The sequence below is a fragment of the Zootermopsis nevadensis genome, unplaced genomic scaffold, assembly GCF_977971745.1.
Source record: "Zootermopsis nevadensis isolate Lab colony 2312 unplaced genomic scaffold, Znev_1.0 Znev_ptg000021l, whole genome shotgun sequence".
Classification (NCBI taxonomy): domain Eukaryota; kingdom Metazoa; phylum Arthropoda; class Insecta; order Blattodea; family Termopsidae; genus Zootermopsis; species Zootermopsis nevadensis.
In genome coordinates, this window is record NW_028259153.1 from 14,848,911 (window position 1) to 14,870,347 (window position 21,437).

A 21,437-nucleotide genomic window follows, 5' to 3' on the forward strand; every position below is an offset into this window, starting at 1 on the left:
TCTGCAAAGTTATCTGAATCTGTCTACCTTATCCTAACACTTGATAACACAAGTTCTAATGATGATTACAATTCTTAAAATGTTGGACTGCACATAAAATAAAACGTTGTATCACAGATTACAGATTAAAAGCATGATTAATACGAAATAGCTTAAGTGCGGTTCACAACATTCGTACGCAGTGTCAATATTAATAAGCCCTTATACTACACGGTGTTGCCACCTGGTGGGCAAAATAGGAAGTGTCGCACATATACAATACATTGAAGCAGAATAAGAATCGATACTGCGCAGATAAGTCGACTCTCGAAACAACTCGATACAACCGTTTGGTGGGGGGGAGGGTAGAGAGCAAGTGAGGGGGGGAGTGACGGAGGGTGACTGTATTAAAGGGGAGCAGTGTATTAATCCAGATTATTAAATTAATAATAATAATAATAATAATATGGTGATTTAATCCGACAATTGACAAACCTCAGATGCCACTACACACTGAACACATGCGTCTGTACTTCCAGAAACACCATTCTTTTTTCATGTCACCCACTTTTCCTTCAATCTGTACGTCATTTATTTCGGCCATTCTCCGGAGACTGCTTACATCCACCACTGATCTACTTGTAGTACGCGTCCATGCCAATGCAGGCCTGCCCTCTTTCGGACTCTTAAAATTTGTGGGGTCACAAGACTGTCGGCGTATGCATTGCCTTTTGAAAAAGAATCACAGGCGATTCATAACATCCTACCGCATTCGAATAAGTTACGAAAATCGTTGACACACCTTTAGCCATTAGACAGAACTGGAACTGATGGGTTCATCGTTCGGTAATCATTTTTTTTATTTTACTGGACCGACAAATACAGACTATCGCCGCTGCTGATATACAAAACGTAAAAACTTTTCATTTACGGCTATTCTGTGTAAAATGACAGAAAGAAGTAACAGTAATTTAATGTACCCTTTAGAGCTAGCAAATGTTAAGCACTGAGGCTTGCTTAAACAAAAATTCAGCAAACGCAATGTTTGCCGGAGCGTTGGATAATTTTCAACATTCGATGTGACACCTCTTAGAGACAAAGTTGTATAGTTATACGCATATTTGGCTATTCACTGAAATAACCGCGTAACCAGCTCCATCATCCCCCCCCCCCAAAAAAAAACAAAAACATGATTAGACCGAACAAAGCAAGGAAGGCGATAAAAGCGGGACATGAAGATGAGAAACGCGAGGGGAAGGTGGTCACTTGGAAGACCTAACGCTGTTTGTGAGAGCTTAAGAAAATAGGGTGGGAAAATGTGAAATCGATTCATTTGGTTCAGAATGAAAACAGTGGTGGAATTTTGTGAAGACGGTTACGAACCTTAGGGTTACATAAAAGGCTGGACATTTTTTATTAGCTGCACCACTATCAGCTCCGTAAGAAAGACTCTGTTCCATGGAGTCAGTTAAGTATTTACTTAAGTAGCATGAGCAGTGTGCAGTCTGATGTCTATAGCGGTTGTTTGATGGGCTCTTAGAAACATGGCTAGATAGTTGTTAACTCAGTTTGCTGCCTATTTTTTTCAGCAATAATCTGTTACGTGGTTAGTTAACTAATCCCCCGACTGACACAATTTTTCACAGCTTCAAGAGGGCACTGTTCAATGTGCTCGCGCAGAAATTGACGACTGGGGTAGGTATGTCATGTCAGAGACGGAGAGCAGACTGCGATATCGGAGCTGATGGCAAAATGGGGGATGCAAAAGAAGGGGTTGTGGAGAAGAAGTTCCAGACAGCCACACCCATCTCGCTCTACAGTGGCGAGTTAGGGATGGGCTCCTCCCAGCCCCTCTGACGTCATCATCTAATTTGTCCTGCGTCCTGGAGTTTGGCACATGATCCCAGACAGGAGGGCCACGTAGCAACGCGCCTGACCAGAAGGCAAAAAGTTCGAGCTCCTGCAAGCCACATCACATCAGTCTGAAGCCAGACCCTACCTGGATGAATGTTCTAGCCTGCGGGACAAACGGAAAACAAGTTGTAAGAAAGCGGTTGCGAAATTCTGAACGCAGTTCGCATTAACCAATGGAAACTAATCGAAACGTGTAAAATGACGTTGCAAAATTCCAAAACGTCGTTTGTAACAATAGGTGGAAGATCTCTTCTGAGAAGATTTCTGCCTTATGGGTTGTTGCGCTGTGTAGTATGGTAGATGTTTACCTACGTTTCAGAGGTCATACTGCCTCCATCATCAGGGCGATTCAATCATGACGGAGGCAGTATGACCTCTGAAACGTTGGTTAACATCTACCAGACTACACAGCGCAACAACCCAGAAGACAGAAATCTTCATACTCATCGCCCTGATGATGGAGGCAGTATGACCTCTGAAACGTTGGTTAACATCTACCAGACTAGGCAGCGCAACAACCCAGGAGACAGAAATCTTCATACTCATCGCCCTGATGACGGAGGCAGTATGACCTCTGAAACGTTGGTAAATACCTACCATACTACACGGCGCAACAACGCAGAAGACAGAAATCTTCATACTCTCCGCTGTGAAAACCTCAAATCATACTCTTCTGTGAAGTTGTGTGCAGTCCTGTCAGGTCCCTAATGTTGGAGGCAGCAAGGACCTCTGAAACGTCGGTAAACTTGTATCAGAGTACATGGTGCAACATTGCAGATGACAGTCAACTTCATCCCCGAAGCCGTGAGAACCTTAAATCTCACCCAGGTTACAACGTTACATCTAGCCGACGACTATAACAAATAAATTATGACAAAAAGTACACACCAGTTCACAGTGATCAGACGTTTGTAACGGATTTGTTACAAAATTCTGATCAACACTTTCCACATGTAAGCAAGCAGTTGGGGGGAGGGTGTAGTTCACAGTGAGCCGATGTCTGCAGAAGAACATTTCGAATGTTACTTATCGTAACTATCCATCCGCCACTGCTCTAATGCCAATAAAATATGTAGGTCTATTCAAACCGTATCGGTGTACACGTATTGTATTACTTTATCGATTTCCTGACTACCTGTTGCTACGCTCTAATAAACGTGCAGACATCGCGTGAACCGCGCTTTCGTGCAGTGCCAGCTGGTGGCTAGCATCAGTGCAGACGGCAATTTGCCGCGCTACCTGTTCGGCATGTGCCCGTCGTGTGTGTTCACTGCACAGATTTCGTCAACTAATACCGATGTCGTACAGTGTTGGTTATTTAGTAACAGCGATTCGGCTGCAAACATTATATATAGGCATATTTAAAACAATATAAAGAACTGTGGACGAATCGGTTCTGAAATTTCAAAGAACTGCTGTCACAATATACGTTTTAAATTTTCTCTGACTGGCGATGCCCCACGAGTTTCGAATATATGCGCTCATCTTTACACACTTTATTGTTAAAAACGAAATTAATGTTTCATTTATAAACAATTACAACCACTTAAAATTCGTAAGACTGCTTTACGCTTACGTCATTCAGAGATAAAAAGTTCATATTCTTCAATAGACTGTTTTCTTGGCGTTTATAAAATCTGTATCAAGTATCTTTGCTGTGATGGTCCGAATTTTATCCAGTGTTTAGATGCTGCTCTGTTCTCAAGTGAGCGACTATGAACACCACGGAAGCCTTTTCATGCAGACCACATTACAGACCGAATTCGGCTACCTGGTTTATTGGTTAAGAGTGGTATTTTCAACTAAAAAAGTACATAAAGATTATTCTGCTTCCTTGCATAACATACATTGAACGTACATCCTTTATTGCCTGTTTTCCCACTGGATAAAATCTTGAGCCGGGTGAATCGATTCCCCCAATTTCATACACTAATTCAAGATAAATTTTAATATTTTCTCCAACATACGTCTAGATGCTGCAAGTGTTGTTACAGACCGGGCGTCTGCAAAATAAACACTTACGCGCAGCTCTCTACAAAACTATGTAAACAGATGGCTGTCTGTTGCATTGTAGCGCCGTAGGGCCCTGATGATGGAGGCAGCAAGTACCTCTACCACATTACAAGACGCTACAAGTCAAAAGGCAGCTTTCTTCATGCTCGTCGTCGTGAGAAACTCAAATCCTAATTACGTACAAAAGTCTAAAAGTTTTACATGCGTAGGCAGAAGGCATTCCTTCTTCGCAGACGTGAAAAATCTCGACTACTCCTGCCTTCTCAAGTTCAGAGAAGTAGATCTCAATCCAGATTTTCTACTTAAAGCTTATTTTTTATTCATTCCATTCGATTAGCCCTCCCCCTGCAGTGATTTATGGTTGTGAGTCTTACCCACAGGAGTTAGAGAACCAGAAAATCCGACCGCATTGGATCCTCCTATCCAATATCCCCTCCACGTTATTTACGTCCGAACACCTCAATAATAAGGACGCAAGCTTTAAAAGGCAGCAACTGAAGAGGTGAAAATTTCCTTGACGTACGTCAGACGAGAAATTAGAGGCAGGCTCTGTTTTCACTTCGCTGTACTACAATTTTAGTTAGGAATAAAAGAAAACGCGCCAAAAACATGACGATGTATTGGTAGCAGCGGAAAGCGATTCTAGGCCAAACCCCAAGAATCACAAAACTGTCCACACTACAAGTCAGATGATAACAGGTAAACTACTCACGCGGCAGGTTGCACGTGTTATTCCATAAAAATAGGTCAGATGCTTAGACAGCTATTATGGCGAACAGATACTAGTTTATGATCACGCAACATATCTACAAATTCATGAAATAGTAAATCATTCCGCATATATACCAAGAAAGAGGAACTAATAGTCCTCAATATGCTGATTTTTACTGAAGTAACTCTCCTTGTATCACTACATTTCTATGGCGACGATTAAATTCCTGTTGTTGAAAAGAGAAGACTTAAATGATCTTTTAAAATACCAAAAAAATTCACGCCAAAACAATCATTTCCAGAAGATAAAGATTCGTGAAAATTCATTAACTGAAAGAACTTTAAAATAAATTGCTGTATTTATAGCTACATTCCCATTCTTGAAGATATTCGTCTTCTGGGTTATTGCGCTGTGTAGTCTGGTCGATGTTAACCAACGTTTCAGAGGTCATACTGCCTCCGTCATCAGGGCGATGACGGAGGCAGTATGACCTCTGAAACGTTGGTTAACATCGACCAGACTACACAGCGCAATAACCCAGAAGACGAATATCTTCATACTCACCGCTGTGAGAACCTCAAGTCTTACATTCCCATTCTTGTTTTCTTATGTCAGTCATTCTGATAACACACAGAATCACTGTAAACTGTGGATCTTTCGAACATCCTGTACATACAATATACCTTATATTTCAAATGTATGAAGAGGAAGTGTTGTTCGTCGGAAGATTTCTTGTCGATATCTCAAACCAGCACCAATACGTTATTTACATCTAAGCGTCTGACGTCACAATAATAATGATTCAAACTTTCAAAGCGGCTAGGGAGGGGCAAATCCCTTTCTCGACTTGATTTAGAAGCAAAATCACGTCTTTAAGCCTGTTTCTCCTTCTATGGCCAATCCTTCGGAAGTCTTTCATCATTCGTTACTCCCCACGAGCAGCGGACGAGAGGATATATAAAACGCTGGCATAAATCAGCAACTGCTGTGGAGGCTGTACGGTTACGGATAAGAATCCAGAGCGCTGTGGCGGATGCAACTCCCTCGGAGACCCACCACCCCCCACCCCCACATTTTTGCTACCCTGGGGCTTTCTGAGATGTGCCATCGTCTTTTGAGTCACAAAGTGTGACGTCTGCAATATGTGCCTGGTGCAAAAGTGTAAAAATATACGAGAAGCAAACGAAATGTCTCTTTAAAGACAAAGTTCGTCTAAATAATATTTAAAAATTCAGTCCCTACAGCAGAGAAAACACCACACTGCACCATTACAGTGACCAGTTTGTTAACGCTGTTTAAACAAATAATCCATGCTTACAGCGAGAATCACATAAGACTCATTTTTATGAAATCCAACACTACTGACTGTTAAAGCAGGTGATACATACAGTTCCCACCGGGCTTTAAAGGGTTTAGTTTCATATTTAGGGACGTCTAGATATTATATACTTTCATCTTTCAATATATATATATATATAATTAAATGTTATACAAATGTATTAACATTGTACAATGCCTTCAGTTGTTAGTCTAAGTCAGTGGTATACGTCTCCCTACAAACGTTCATAGTATTTCCGTTGGCGAAGGAGTTCAACGTTCTTACAGGAATTTGAAGCTCCTACTTTCATTACCGACTTCTGTAAAATCTATATTAATATAATCTTCCATTGACGTCTATTTATCCACACTGACATCCCCCTAAGATAAGCAACCAACATATTCTATGCATTTCCCATATTATCAACAATATTTGGCAATCAAATTCTCCTTATGTAATATTTTCCCAGTCTAACGCTGGTATATAGAAGTTCACATGGAGTTACAACTCCGAAGACCATAATTGAATTCTTCATAACCGTGAGAACTTCAATTCTCAAACCAGATACATTTCAAATTGAGCTATAAAATAACAGATACTAGTCAATAAAGAACTTCATATTTCGGGAAATAAAAAATTGAGATAGCAAACGGATATGGCCTTCCATTTTGGGTCCTTCACATGCATATTGTATAATAAAAACATATCGGCACTTACGTAAATTCTGTAATAACTCATTATTTGTATCTAGAACATACTGGTAAGATTGTCACTGATCTGTACAAGCACGTGTTATTATTAGGGACAACATGGAGTATCTATGACCAATGGGCAACTGAAGCCACAGAACCAGACCTAGAGGACATAAACCACAATGTAAGTTGCAAATCGCGTGGGGACGAATTTCGTAAAATGTATCTGAAGTCCTCCCATTATTTTTGTGAGTTTTCTGTCCGAGCTGAATAAAAGAAACACATGGAAAAGTTGTGTATGTGTGTCTGTCTGTCTCTCCAAGGCATGAATTAACGTCATACATTTCGTGAAAAATGACGCATGGGGGTGAATGTAGGCCGTGCAGCAACACACCTGCTCCAGCCCGCGACAGACTTGGCCTCCCCTCCAATACCAAATCTAATTTCTGGGTAATTGAACCGGGCGGAAATCCTCCTCTGAATCCCGAAACTGTCACGATGTGTTTGAGATGGTGGGAGGGGATTCTGTATTTGGTCCAGGGCAGGGGGAGACTTAGACAAGAAACGTATTTTGAAAAGCTTTTAAGGGCGTATGTTCTATTTATGGTCTGCCTATGCGATGTGTTTGCGTATTAGAATGGTGGAGTGGGTGGTCTATTTATTGCCATGTTCCTCACCCCGGGTGATGTAGGGTTCAAGTGTGACGCAAGATTTTGAACGCTTTTAGGGAAGAGAAATGCCATTGGTAAGCATTATATCTTCTGGGATATGTGGTACCCATCCTGGCAATAGGCTAAGTTATGGCATGTATTTCCGATCAGGGATTTCTAAAATCGTTCTTCAATGAATTTCCATTATTCTTTCGGTACACACAGACGCATCCCAGGGCAATTTTTGTGGTCTGCATGCGACAGCTATACGGAGAGACCTTAAAGCGAATGAGAAAACACTGATCACGGTTGAATTCCGAGTTCCGTGGCCTGTTTGTGCTGAATATGTTCTGAGTCTGTGTTTACACCAAGATTATTAACGCATATAAACAAAGTAACAATATTCATACATAAAACATGCGAAATACGTCTATCATGCATACACACTCAGACGAAGCTTGAACTAAACACGGAGGGCAAGAACACAGAACAAACGAAACAAGATAACAAAAGATTTCTGTCTTCTGGGTTGTTGCGCCGTGTAGTCTGGTAGATGTTTACCAACGTGTCAGAGGCCATGCTGCCTCCGTCATCAGAGCGATGAATGAGCTAATCGAGCGGAAAGGGCTACGTTTATAAGGACCGAACTACGTTACTGTCCGGTCCCTATAAACCTAGCCCTTTCGGGTGTCCTATATTAGGATTAATATTGTTCTATTCAGGATCTAACCCCAAAGTACAGAGTCTTCTTTGCAATGTCGATAGTTATACAAATAGTTAGGAAAATCCGCTATTTCATGAAACCCGAAAACATCTCGTCTTGTCAGATTTCAGGTTCTACCGGCGGAGACTATGACGAAGACTGTGGTCTGGTTTGTTGCACCGTGTAGTCTGGTAGAATCTGACCGATGTTTCAAAGGTGCTTACTGCCTCCATAATCAGGGCGTCGGTAAATTTCTGAGGGACTCCACGGTACATCAACCAAAAAGCCAGCCTTTGGAGCGTAGGCTCAGCCACTTCAGTCCACTTCTTCATGCACTATCTCTTTATTATTCGCTTAAATATTATCCTACGGTCCCTTCCTTCATGACAGTGGACAACAGTTAGTCAAATACAGAGAGTCACTGCACGAGGGCCCCGCATTTACAATGACATTACACGACAGCAGAGCCGGATGAAAACGGTTTGTACCGCAGTATAGCGCTGGTCACTGGCACAATGAAATCAATAAGCACTTTGGTTCACTGTGAACAATATTAAAGGCCATTCACAGAAGAACAGTCTGTAACGAACGAGCTCCAAACACAGGCGTTCATGCAACGGGACAACAGCTCTCGTCAGAGACGATTCATTTGTTTTTAAAGGGAAACAAATCACTGTACAAAATACTGAATGACCGGATAATATCGCAGATTTCGCTCCACTTTCTAACACGTACAAACATTTCATTAAGCAATGGAGTCTACTTATAAATGGTTCTACATAATCTGAGAAAGACTTGAATTCACGTCAATATAACAGCTGCAATCAGCGTCTTCCAGCATCTAAAGAAGTGCAACGTAGTAAAACTGAAAGGTACCTTAAACGAGATCTTGAAGTACTAGTAGATTTTACAAATGTGTCTTTAAAGATAAAACAGAAAACATGAATATTTAAAGGCAGAGACAGTGATGTGCTAGTGTTATCACATTTTATGTTAATACCCATTTTCGGTAATTAAAATTCAAAAAGTATAACACTGTAAAGATTCTAAGATCCACTATATTTCGGAGACCCTAAAGTAATAAATTTCAAAACTTTTAATAATTTGTTATAATAGTTGTAATTTAAATAACTTATAATGAATGTCCAAAGAAAAGAAAGTATCATAATTATGAGATATAGTTAGGATACAACCAATTTGAATAGCTCGTGACGGAATTATACGGCTTAATTAAACAATCTAAAAGGTACTTATAAGAACAAGAACACTTAAAACGGTCAATTGGTTCACTTACCCTAGAAATGTAGAACAGGAGTTAGAAGAAGTTCGACAGAACATACCTGCAAGCAAGAATAAAAGATTTTAAAGGCGTATTCTTTGGAGCACACAGAAAATTCAAAGGTCTTCTTCACCCTGCATCACGGACAGTAACGTCAACAGATCACATTTTTTTATATAACCACAACGTAAAGGAACTGCGACGTAAATCGCTTTTACTGGGAAGGAATAAAAAATGCAACAATGATATCCTAGTTTCCGATTATTGCAAAACTGTGATCAACAATAATCCCGGGCCATTCGGATTTCCCAGATCATATAAAAAATCCGAAACACCTACAAATTGCATACAAAACATCTCTGTTGCCCTTTAAATCCATTAGCACACGCCGAAACTTCAACTGTACATCTCACAAATGTCACGTAGTGTATATTATACGCAGAATTGGACTACCAAATATAGTTGATTAATAGCTCAATCTAGTCTCTGGACGCAGAATGAAGCATTAGCAGGGAATGAGATGACGCCTGTTTTTAATAGAACTTTTCGTTGAGTGATTTGCTTGGGAAAAAAGGGATACTGTTCCACACGAGGTCCGTAAGACTAGTCAGAACATGGCTTGCATCACGTACAGGGATCTGCAAAACCAGCGATCAGTTATCGGTCCAATGAAAGGGAAGCACTGCGAGAGGATCAGTCGGGAAGCAGAAGTACAGGGCAGGGATCATCAGCAAAGCCGGCACAGCGAACCGTGCGACTAATGTCCGCAGAATAGGAAGACCGGAGGGGAATAGAAGAGGAGGAGGAGGAGGATAAATAGAAGAACACGACGAAGGGAGAAGACAAAAAAGACACTGAGGAGGGAGAAAGCAGAATAAAATGGCAGAGGAAGAGGTTCAAAAGGAGGAGGAGAGGATGACAAGTGGGAAGCATATTAGAATATGACAAAGAGGATGCAGAGGATACGCAACAGGACGACTAAGCGGACACTAATGAGAAGGGAGAAAGAGACAACAAGTAGAAAAACGAAGAAGAGAGTAAACAATGTAAGAAACACGAGGGTGCAAGGAAAAGAATATACGGAGGAGATAATAAGATGGAACAGAGGACGAGAGGGCTAACATAAGAGAAGGAGTGAGAAGATTTATGAGAGGGAAGAACTTGAGGAGAAGCGGAAGACAGATAAGTAATGGTAGAAGAGGACAGAAAGAAGACCTTCGAATAGAGATACAAAGCTGCGAGATAAGAGACAATAGTCTAAAATCCATCGCAAAAAGTTATAAAACTCAGAATAACATGTTTAATATCAATACAGCAGTCTAGACTCGCTCCCTTGCGTCGAAAATCTTTTCCACGAAAATTGGTTTCACAGTTCATCGTTCACATTTTGACGGCAGACTTTCTCCTCCGGCCCTTAGCCGAGGATTTAACAAGTCACGAGAAAGCTTTCCGTCCTATCCCTCCACTGCTGCCGAGTCCCGTGGAATTAAGGAGCTTTCCGAGGCTCCCGTAAATCTTGGTCTCTTGCGTGGCGCTGCCAGTTGGAGCCATGGCCACCTCGCACTCAACGGAATCAGGATACTGAGCAAGGCAACCACCGGATTTGTTTTGTCATCAGTACTGCCAGGAGACTCGGCCGTTTTCCTTTATTTATTTAACGACGCCCTCAATAGCGTTAAATGACAGGATTAATGAATACTCAAATAGAAAGATTATAGAAGAAAGCGGTCATGACTCAATTTGAGGGACCATTCCGGCATTTTCCGGGAATAACTGAGTGAAACCACGAAAATTTTCAGTCAGTTATCGAGTCTCGAGCCGAGATCAGAACGCGGGACCTCTAAAATATGAGCAGGAGTGCTAACAACCTAGTTGAGACGATGTGTCTGTGTCTATCCGATGTCGGCTAATAGGTCATAGAGTAGCCTCGTCTTAGGTGAAGTCGCCTCGCCGTATATAATTGGAGCAGTCAGCTCCAGCTAAAAATATGAATGATTTTCTTTCCTTCCGTCATACACACTCAAGGCGTATGTTCAGTCACATAAACGTAATTTATTTTATTTTTATAAGACGAAACGACACAGGACCAAAGAGTGCAACGAACACAAATGAGGGCGGATTCGTGTTAAAAGAAACCAGAATATCAACCACTTCATAATGTAACTGGATAAACAGCAGTCTACGTTACGAGTCCTGATACAGGAGCTACTGTACCTACTTAAGAATATCTGTAAGCATTCAGTTGAGTTTTGCCACACTCATCGCCCTGATGACGGAGGCAGTATGACCTCTGAAACGTTGGTTAACATCGACCAGACTACACAGCGCAACAACCCAGAAGACAGAAATCTTCAATCTTCACAGGGCATGCTTTCCAACGAATACTTAGGAGTTCTCTTGCCGCGAACATTAAATTCATAGCTGATGTCCTCCTTTCTTTCCCCATAAAGCCAACACATTTAAGCCTCCAGTTTCTATGCCGTTATTTGGGTTTAGCGTCGAGGGCCCAGCTCTACCAGACGCCAAGGTCACTGGGTGACTCGAAATATATTTTCATGTTACATCGATTATTATACTGGCTCTTTCCAAGGGCGTGCAATATAAAACCTAGTGCCACTTCAATATTAATATAATTTTAGAAAGTAAAATCATTTCACAAGTAAAAATTAAATAAAGCACGTCCCTGTGTCTGCACGAAGACATACACATCGCCAGTTGGTGGTGACGTACGATCTCCTATTTTGAAGGTAAAATATAAATTACAAGACGAGGTTTAAAGGTTTATGACAATGATGTGGTGTTACAATGTGTAAAATCGTCCTTTAGTATTTCATCCATAGTGTAAAGTACAGAATTACGTTTCGAAACCTGGATTCTGCCTTCTGCTCAGACCAAGTGTGAGGCAAGCACAACCAGGGGGCCCAACAGACTGGTCTTCTAACCTCTTCCTCCCTTTTTACATGATGAAATCAGAATCCTGTTTTCGATATATAATTTCATAACTTAAACTATAAACGCAGTAAAAGTAACGATTATGCACGATAAATACTACAGGTGTTTGAATACAAAGTTCCCAGAAAAACAGACAACGTATGTAGGCAGCTTAGGATATTATAAACGCATAACCAACATACTGATGCAGGTAATCTAGTACTGTAAGTGCAGCAGAAACTAATGAAATGAGCCGATTTAATTAACGCTTAGGGCTAGTGTAGGCAATATTCTGACACTCCTTGAAGTGACTGAAGAATCCATGCTAGGTAGACCTCACAGTAGCAGGAAGTGAATCTTTAAATTAAATCTCGGTCAACGTGTGGAATCTCCGGTCAGGTACACGCCGAACAACCCCCTCCCACCATCATTCTGAGACGAGCTAATCGTCCATCGAACTTTGTCGTCGTTGCTATCGCCGTCTCGACACTCCAGACACGGCGGAACAATTACAACAATGTCGGAACTTTGTCTCCTCCCTGTTTTTCCAACAGTCTCCCTGAAGAGGAGCAGATACAGAGTGTAAAAGTAGTCTAAACACACTAGTCAGTAATTTCCTGTGTTTTGCAAGAAATTTCGAAAAGCATGTGTCCACTCTACCTCTACAGACATTTCCATTGAATAAAACTCTGTACGGCACACCTATAAAATTACTAAACACAGTGGAACCGTGTAGGTGATGATTATGGGTGCATTTAAGGAACGCTTTACTCAAATGCTTATACTATATTAAATTTGTATATCTATTAAATCTCCCGAACGTTTTTCATGAAATACTGAAGACACCATAAGTTACTTTTATTCATTTTAATTCATTTCTATGGACACTTCGGGTTACCCATTCTTATTAAACTCTATACATTTACTGTAAGCCTGCTTATATGTGTGTTACAATATTTTAGCCCTGAACAAGGGGGAGTATGTTGCTGCGAAACGTTGCATATAACTGTACAAGGATTTACAATTTACATTTACTTCACCGCCATGAGAACATCAAACCTCATTTCCATACTAAGTCTGATGTAACACCCACGAGCACGAAACCTGTACGACTGTGCATAAATCAGCAACTTGTATGATTATTCTGCCACAAGAATGTCTATTATCCGTTTTAATACTATCCCCTTCCGTTAATGTCTTCCCTGTAGTTTGTCCTCTTCATATTTTACAAACATATCTGTAGAAACGTTTTGTTTTCATCTCGTTTCCGCATTTTTCGTCCACCTCAACATTTCTACATAATTACCCTAACAACACAATGGCTGTGAAAACCAATGCGACCAGGGCAAGATTCTTTGTTTGTGAATCAACCACGGAAATATTTGTATTCGTTAATTCTCGCGGTATAGCTCTTTGTTAACCAACGTGACCATGACAATAGATTCACTACACAATTTGTTATATAAAAACTATAACCTTTAGATCTTTGTACTGAACAGGGTCCATTACTTAGGCATTAGGTCACTGGTTTAATTAGTGTCTCAGTCAACTGAAACTAAGTTACTAGTTAATTAACTACTTAATTCCTAGAAATTTAAATTATGTAGCCATTAATCATTTAATTACTAAGTCAGTTAAATAGTTATTAAGTTATTTTAGTTAATTATCCAGTTGGATCTTAGGAAGTTGGGCTGTGAGGATGGCAAATGGATGGAGTTGGCTCAGGATCGTGGCCAATGGCTGGCTTTGGTGTTGTCGGTGTATAACCTGCAGGTTCTGCTACCACGGATTTAGTTAGTTAATTAGTTGAGTAGAAGTTGGTTAGTCAGTTATTTAGTTACGTACTCTGTCAGTAAACTTCAAGTGTACGAAACCAAAAACAGACACTTCTTCTGCCTGCAACACCCATTCCTTGCCCTTTTATTATGCATCACAATTCTCGGAAGTGACCGTCCGTCTTCCTTCAAGTAACCCCTGCCCTCTCCAGTTAAGTATTTCCCTCATAACCCCCACGACTTCTGCAGTGAAGCAAAACAACTGATGCAAACGAATTCGTTTTACTTAATGCTACTGTATCCAACCCTCTTCTTCTAAATTCCACTTTCGGTCCAAAAATAAGATTTCCACTTGAGTCGCCCTTCCTGCCTGCCATTCCGTCCTTCCGGGCACCGGAACAAGCATGCAGCGGCGAAGTTTTTCTCTCGCTCTGGCTGCTCCGGTGAGGGTCACTGCTTTACACGTGTTCTCCATTCAACAAGTTCCCTCAGAGCGCCACACTGACCCCTTATTCAAAACTGTTCCCGTTTACACTTCTGTCCGAGAAGAGACAAAACTTCGTAAGGTGTCAGTCTTCTTCAAAAACTTCTCATTATTCCACACTAAAATGAACGATTCTGAATCGACGAGTATCGACACCAAAGAGGAGAAGAGAGGAGAGGAGAGTATTCTTAAGGATAGCGCTGTTTTTTAATATTATGTTATGCAGAATCAGAAATGCGCAAAGCATTTGAACCAAATACTCAAAAAGAATGAAACAATTTGGAACATTTATTTATGTAATGGAGAATAATATTAAAAGAGCTCTTATAGATAGACCTATATAATGGACTGAACCGAATCTGGAATCAGCCCAATGACGGTTTTTTTCACGATGTTAAATGTTTTAATTTCACAAATGCGAAGACTTCATTGACCAACCCAGAAACCGTCACTCAGTTAATCACTCGTTGACTTACTATGTCAATAGTTTAGCCAATTAATCGGCCAGGCAGCAAATTAGCCGCTCAGTCGATCGGGGAGCCAGGTAGTCAGCCATTTATCTACGGGTTTTGGTTTTCCGTGAATTGTGTTGGGGAAAATACTAACATTCCTATGTGAGCGCATTTTTACAAAAAGTATAATATTTCTGGACTTTCTTCTCGCCTCGCCATACGTCTCCAGTTAGACGCCGAGACCATCCCTGCAAAGGGTACAACCTACAAGCTGCTTCCATTTGCCTAATGCAACTGTATGTGTGTTTTTCTTCCGCGTCTTTTCTCTTTCTTTTCAATTTGGGTAATGTCCATATAAAGTCAGGCCAAACCTTGACGTCTCATATGAATGACGACCTATTTTCAAGTATTTCCCTACATAATACTGCAATAAACAGTTAGGGGGTTCCCCACCACCCATTCCCAAGGCAAAGACAGAGGATAAGAACCACATAACTCAACTGCAGGTAAACGGACAAAAGAATAACTGACGCTTTCCCCTTTACAGACACCTCAATTTACGTGGCAAGGATAATAACATTTATTAAGTTGTGTTCTGCAACACAGCCGACGTTTACGTCCGCAAAACATGAAGTTATTGCGATCTAAACGTCTTTTGCATTGCCCCAAAAGCTGCATTTTCATTCAAACAACTACTGCTTCACAAAATTTAAGAACGTTACATAAAATGGAGCTAGTTCGCACTGTCGCCATATTGGTATAAAATAAAAAAGACGTGTTTTTAATACATTCGTTTCGACTTTGTCATTTATTATAGGGACAGTAATACTGTTAGAAGCCACTAAATTTAAGACGAACAATTCAACTTTAACGCTGATATCAAAAGAGGCTCACCGTAGAAAATATTAGGACACAAAAGAAAATTGCACAAATGACATCGATATCTAAAACTCTGATTTCAAAGATTTTTCGACGTTAAGAGTGTTTTAAGAAATACGCGAAAGAATAATTTAAAAGTATTTGTATTGAGACAAATAAAGTTTAATTAGAGTCACAAGAGAACTTTATCCGTAATAAACGAATATCACGGCCAATAAAGTGCACGAAATCGTAGAGAATGAATCTGAAAAACATGTGCAATCCACAAGTCTCCACTATTTTATAACCCTTTTTTACCACTGTCATAAATTGTACGTTCTACATTAAGTTTTAACATTCAATAACCACATTCTATTTGCAAAGTGTATTTATGGGTTTCGCATGATTCTCAGAATAAACAGTGATCAATTCTTTCCTTACACAGCTTAACCGTCTTTATAGTAGAAACACCTGTGATTCCTTTGTGGTAAATGAACTTTTAAGTGTTGTTTGGATGAAGTCCCCTTGCTTCAAACGCTTGAACGTACTTGAACCTGTCTTGTTTCCAGTCAACTAAGAAAAGGGGAATATTCCTAGTGACAGTTTTCTCCCACTTCGTATGCATTTTCATACAAGCGTATCTGAAAACACATATGTGCTTGTGTGCTTCCATGAGAGCGAGGGGGTAGTGGGAAAGTATACAACATTCCAAGATGGAATAACTTCAGAAATTCGTAAACTTTTTTGTCGACGTCTGCTGAAGGTGAATTTCGTACGTCATCGTCGTCCCACCACAGAGACTAAGAACACGAGATCATTCACTACTTTCTGTGTGTCAGAAGGGATGTGAAGACCGATTACGTTATTTAACAACGCTCTTTTAACTGTAAACGCCAAACCGCGTGGAGTAATCCCTGTTCATGAATGATCACGTACGTAAGTATACGGAAGGTATCAAATGTATCGTTGCATCAAGAAACATAAAAAATGCTGACATAAAGGTGCACAGCTTATACAACGACCTCTGCAGTTTAAAGGGGAAAACGGAATAACAAAATAATCAAGTATTTTCGCGCCCTTTTCAACAAATATAACATTTCTACTTGAAACTCCGTCGTTAAACAATTTAACCAACGAAATAATGCCACTTGATAAAATATATGATTCTACAGGAAACAATGTATTTATGCCGAGCATAATCGATTAATCGATATTCGTATTTAATTGAAAAATGTAGACTTAAACTTTAGCAAATGAAACAGCGTACGTGAACAACCTATTATCAACAATTCTCAAACAATATTCGGCAACATAAATACTTCTAAAGTTAAAACAGTGCCGTTAAAAACCTTAACATCAATCAAAAAATATTAGTATCTCATTCAGCACTATACGAAATTATACAGGAGAGAAACTGTTCGGTAACAAATTAAGAATCAGTCGACGTCGAAGGTAAATGTGTGCCTCGCACTTGAGATACGTCCTGCAGGAACATGTTTCCTTCTGTGCTTATAATGTATATGTGCATAGCTAAACCCTTGGTATAAATTATAGTGAGCTGAAACTTAAGTTATTTTCCATCTCTCATCCTCTTCCCAAAATCTGCACAAGCCGAACCTGGACTCGAAATGCACATCTTTCCTTCCTTTGAGAACTTGTGTCACAGGACGTTTAACAATCATATAATAAGAAGTATTGAAAAGATGAACCTACTTAGATTACTGCAAGGGTAGGATTTTTCCATTTACCACGAGCTCACACCGGCTTTTTGCCCACTTTCCAACGTATACGGAGAGTAAAGTGGTCGAAACGTGCAGGCTATTAACCTCCATTAATTTCCGATATTTATAATGTGCTAAGCCGAACCTACAAGTCTCAGAGACGCCTTCATTTCGTACTTATCATACATAAGACAACTTTAAGTTTTCCTTAGACGACAAACACGATAAGATAGGTGGAATAAATAGGGCGTACGGGCATGTAACAAATGCTTACAACATTCCTGGCTTTGAACCCTGAAGGACAGGAGACCTAGAAGTAGGTGGGAGTATAACATTAAAATGGTTCTTCGAAAACCAGTGTTTGAAGTGTGGATTGGATTCAACTGACTCACAATAGAGGCCGATAGTGTGAATACGCTAGGGAACCTTAAGGTTCCATAAAACGCGAGGAATTTCTTGCCCAGCTGAGCGTACAATTAGCTTCTCAAGTTCTCTTCTCCATTGAGCTAGTTTACTTAGACGATTCGATACTTACAATGGAATGTTAGGACATTATTTATGAACCATTCGGTAGTGAGTTGGGGAGACGTTGAGGAAATGTAATAGACGGATGGAGAAGGCTAGTTGAAGAAATTGCTATTTTTATAACATCTAAAAGGGCCAAAGTCAGTGAACGAGAAACTGATTTCCCTTTTGAGTTGAGAGTGAATTTGGGTGGAGAGGCTTCACAATGGTCGTCATTGTTCGGCGTGGTCCGGTCGGTGACAACTCTGAGGGGAACGGTGAATCCCCTTTGTCATATAATCGTGCAACAACGAAACAAGTAACCTTAAAACACATGCAATATAAATTAAAACTTTCCATTATCTTCAAAATGACGTCAACTAACTACATCGCACCGAATCCCCCTCGAACAGCTGATATTTAGCCAGCTAATCAAGATATATCCTGTTTTGTGGAACCAAGGGGTCTATTACCTTCAATACCGAAGCCTCATTGGACCCAATGCTAAGGCAGCACTGTCCTGTCCGAATCCTTGAGGCAGACGACATAAACAGAAGTCTACGTGAATCTCCCACAAGAGGATTTCTAACCAAAATGTTGCATGGATTTCTTATTTCCCCCGTGCTACATCACATGCATATGTTATTGATTTAGTTACCCAGACGACACTAAAGCAACAGTACAAGTTACAAGAACTCCTCATGACGTATTTTCTTACTTATTCTCTTACTTCGTCCCTTATAATTCCAAAATTTATAATCATGGTTGATGTTTAAAGTGGTCTTCGTCAGTCTCTCGGGGCCAATTCTGGGTTAATACTTCAAAACGGGCCACCACAACCTTCTTCCAAATCACCCCCTCTAATCTTTCATGATAATTTTTCCATCTCATTCTACGCTCCAACACACAGTTCAAACAGAATTGCCAAAAAAAAACTTAAGGTTTAAAATTAAGTCACATCTAAACGCTAACAAATAGACTCCATCTATTACCTGACCTGACAGTGAGAAACGACGATTTACACCTACACAACACAAGATATAAAACTATAAAAGTTATGCACAGTGAGTTATCAACATGTACTTTTCGTATTTTCACCCTCAATACCCAAGAATGTTGTGTTTCAAAGAAGGACACGGTCGTCTCGAGAACAGACAAGACAAGGAGGTCGTTATACTTTTAAAGCATAGATATATAATGCAGGATACAATGCAAGCAATATACAATGGCTACAAGCTTGTATTAGAATACTAAATGTAATACGCCCCTAAAAAATGTCAATGCATTATAACCCCTTACTTTTTCAGGCTTCGTCAATTCTTCAAGAAGAATGTAATGCAAAAGCTTCACAAATTGCTCCTACTTCTTTCTACTTTTTGTTCACATCATTTCCCATAGAAGGGACGAAGGCTGGAAGGGTAGTAGAAGAAAGTTTCCGGAGACAAGTTACTGAGGAACCAGATAAAGAGAACTGTAGAATAATAAAAACAAATGAAGTTTATCATAATGTCTTCTCCCATCACTAAAAGTCTACAGCACTTGGAAGATGAATGTTCAAACTGGGATAAATTTTGGTTTCAGTTATACATAAACTTGAAGGGGAATTCAGATTCACGGAGTTCTTGGTGCCTTTGCTAATTGGCTGCTTGGACAGTTGGTAGCAGAATCAGTTAAACTCTCGACATTTTGCTTGGTTAAATGTTCAACTGGCTAGTTATTTGGTTCTGTGGTTATTTTCTTGCTTAGTTGATCGAATAGTTGCATATTGTTTGATCGGTAAATTTTGTCAAACAGTTGATTGGACGATTAATCATATAGTCAGCCATAATGTCAGTAAAGAGCTAGCCTACAAGAAAATAATAAATTTTACTAAGGATATGGATGTCAGGAATGTAGGGAACTTCCTGTATAAAATAAGATGTAAACGGTAGAGTAAAATTAGGAATTAAGAATTGGAATTGGTAAGGATGGTACAGCAGTAATAAGGAATAGTTGTATAAAAGGAAGTAGTGTTAATACAGGACTGTGGCCGCGAAAACCCGGTTTTAGGCGGCCACAGGTCACTGTATGGAGAATTCAACCAAATAAATAATCCATTCTAATCTAATCCATGTAATCGGCCAATTGAATATATGCTTCACTTATTGTCTGGAAAACTTTTTGTGTGCTTCAATGGTTGGATGAATGACTTTTCGATTATTGATAGAGTGCCTTGCTGATTGATTGGTTCATTAGATCGTATGTTGTTTCGTTATTTCACTGTTTCATGCTCTTTTACGATACTCTAGCAACTACCAACTGTAAAATAGTCGTCTAAATGTGTGAAAATCGACATCAAAATTACTGGCATCGTTAACCAAATTTATGAACCGAATTCACAAAGCATCAACAAGACCAACATTACTATATGACAGCGAAGTGTGATTCACGGAGAATTGACGACAGCAGATTTATATAAGGTAAAATTTAGTTATAGGTCTGAAAACGGCTTACACTACTTCCAATTATAAAGTAATGTATATGGAGAAATGGTAGCATTACAAATATAAACAAAGGCAGATTTCATATAGCAACATTGTGACAAGACGTTAGCGTGTGCCAGAATGACACATATTTCGGTGACGTCATGATCTGCTTTTGTAACTGTAACAAACCGACAGATGCTACGACCACCTCTACCCAATTAGCAAAGCGGACGCGGTTGAGCTTATCTAATGCCAACGTTCAGATTTCGTTTATCTACACCTCCACTCCCCCGTACGTATTTTGGTGTGGTACTTACGTAATCATAAAAATAACTTCGACGTAAACTTACATCTTTTTGCATTTAACGTAACATATCTAAACCAACGGAAATAAGATTCTTAATAAGTGTCAAGGCAATAAAACATTAGACGAAACTAAAATACTTTCATGCGATTAAAATAAATATTTATTCAGTATACTCATAAAACTGAATTGAAACTGGTTAACTCGTCTTAATAGAATAATAAAACCTCCGAAACTTCATCTTCGATACAAGTCAAAAGCATTCTAAAACACACAGGAAGAACGTCTAAACGGTGAATATGGAGGTAAGACTTTTTAAGTCTAAACCATGAGGAGCCGTATAAAGAGACTGGCAGAAGAACAAACAAGAGGGTGAGAAATATAAGAGGAAGAACCAGAAGAAAGGGGAAAAAAAGAAAGATCTGAATATACTTCATTGTGAATTTCATCTTCGTCGGATCTTCATTGGCATAAATAAAACTGATAATGAATAAATTAAGTATGCAAACATGTGTCATTAATTTATGACAGTCAGAACTTCGCTGAGGTCCATGAACTATACAATTGAAGCCCGAACTCCCCGGAGGTCCAAACCGCACTCATCCCTTTTCTGAGCGTTTGTCGAAACAGAAAAAGTAATTTGGAATTCCATGGAAGCGTCGTTCTGTTTCGGATGTCTACAT

The 21,437-nt window shown here is 39.8% G+C and overlaps 1 protein-coding gene and 1 long non-coding RNA gene across 11 annotated transcripts in view; both read right to left on the reverse strand.

Annotated features, from left to right (window-relative positions):
* LOC110830226 (nucleolysin TIAR) overlaps positions 1 to 21,437 on the reverse strand; it is a 907,764-nt gene that overhangs the window by 498,088 nt on the left and 388,239 nt on the right. The gene's annotated exons all lie outside the window — the stretch shown is intronic.
* The window catches only part of LOC147873196 (uncharacterized), a 43,008-nt gene continuing 22,022 nt past the window's right edge, over positions 452 to 21,437 (reverse strand). Inside the window, exons 2-3 of the long non-coding RNA XR_015536097.1 lie at positions 9,276 to 9,321; positions 452 to 1,996 (exon numbers count right to left, since the gene is read on the reverse strand). This is a non-coding gene — a long non-coding RNA (uncharacterized LOC147873196). The remainder of the gene's footprint in view (positions 1,997 to 9,275; positions 9,322 to 21,437) is intronic.